Source organism: Colobus angolensis, unplaced genomic scaffold, assembly GCF_000951035.1.
Source record: "Colobus angolensis palliatus isolate OR3802 unplaced genomic scaffold, Cang.pa_1.0 Scaffold463, whole genome shotgun sequence".
Taxonomy (NCBI): Eukaryota; Metazoa; Chordata; class Mammalia; order Primates; family Cercopithecidae; genus Colobus; species Colobus angolensis.
This window is the reverse complement of record NW_012118077.1, coordinates 66130-68024: the sequence shown is the minus strand read 5'-3', so window position 1 is coordinate 68024 and position 1895 is coordinate 66130.

The window sequence follows — 1895 nt, the reverse complement described above, 5'->3', positions numbered from 1 at the left end:
CCTGGACATCTTCTCACTACTGTGTATCTTCCAGCCTTGATTTCTTAAAAGACAGCAAGGTGAGAGGAGGGGAAATAGAGGAGCGTGCGAGAGACCACTGGGGTCTTGGGTCAGGACTATCGTGCCCTCAAAATGAAGTTGGAAACTACGGAACCTACGACCCAAGATGTTGATTTCGCAAACTCTGTTAGATTCTTTTAAACCCTTGTTTCTGCATCTGATAGTGCTTTTATGCTCGGAATGCTGTCCTGCAGGGTCAGTGGTCACATTCTCAAAATAAGAACTTCCTAGGTGCTGGCCATCTGGGGTCTCAAAGCGGGGGAGTGGGAAGTGGCTATTGTACATCCCCTGCAGCCAGACTTTGGAAGATGAGGGTGCTAAATGACAAAGGACAGTTAGAATTGGCAGAGAAGGTGAGGATAAGAGTTGGGCGGTAGAGAGAGGAGGAGAGAGGAAGAAAGAGTGAACTCCCCTACACATACTCTCTCTCTCTTTCTCTCTTATTCATTAAAATCTTTACTCTCGGCCGGGCACGGTGGCTCATGCCTGTAGTTCCAGCACTTTGAGAGGCCCAGGCTGGCGAATCGCCTGAGGTCAAGCGTTTGAGACCAACCAGGCCAACATGGAGAAACCCCATCTCTACTAAAAATATAAAAATTAGCCGAGCATGGTGGTGCGTGCCTATAATCCCAGCTACTTGGGAGGCTGAGGCAGGAGAATCGCTTGAACCCGGGAGGGGAGGCAGAGGTTGCGGTGAGCCTAGATCATGCCATTGCACTCCAGCCTGGGCGATAGAGTGAGACTCCATCTCAAAAACAAGCAAACAAATAACCTCTACTCTCATCTTAGTCTCCTAAAATGATGATTTTTTTCTCGTTTCCATTTATGGAACAAAGTTATGTCCCCATAACTTAACAAAAAGAATGATTTTAAATAGAATGATGGTTAGGGACGGATTAAAGTTTGGGAATATTACTTATGTTACTTGATAAACACATGATCAATGGCATTAAAAAAGATAAAGGATTGGCCGGGCGCGGTGGCTCAAGCCTGTAATCCCAGCACTTTGGGAGGTCGAGGTGGGCAGATCATGAGGTCAGGAGATCGAGACCATCCTGGCTAACATGGTGAAACCCCGTCTCTACTAAAAAATACAAAAAACTAGCCGGACGAGGTGGCGGGCGCCTGTAGTCCCAGCTGCTCGGGAGGCTGAGGCAGGAGAATGGCGTAAACCCAGGAGGTGGAACTTGCAGTGAGCTGAGATCTGGCCACTGCACTCCAGCCTGGGCGACAGAGCGAGACTCCGTCTCAAAAAAAAAAAAAAAAAGATAAAGGATTAGGTGTGTGTCTACTAGTTGGTGACAGTTAAAGATGGTCAGGACTAATGACAGGATGAAACCAGGGATGTGTGCTTTGGCAATCACGTGAATGTTGAAAAAGATTCACTATAGGTGAAAAGGGTCTTGGTAGCAGTCAGGGATCAAGTAAGAGTCAGAGATGGGATGAGTGAGGGTTAGGTGTGTCCACAATGCAGGATTTTTGCAGTTATTCTGAGTGTTAGGATCATAGTTAGGGATGGGATGTGAGGGTTGAAGATGTCTGTTTTTCATTTCCTTGATAATAGGAAGTACCGATTTTACATAGGGTAAGGGATTAGGTTGGAATCAGGGATAGAGCTCAAGTTGGGGTGGAAGCAGAGGTGGAAGCAAGTGTGAGGATAAGGATTGTGCTGAGAAGCAATACATATTGCTTCAGATAAGCAGTGCATAGTAGGATGGATTGGGGTCACGAATAAAGTAGGGGAGCTGCTATTCTGAAATATAGAGAGATTACATGGCATCTCTGAGTCAAAAGGTGGGAGAAACCTGCAGGCCAGTGGTGGTGACTGTGAGTCC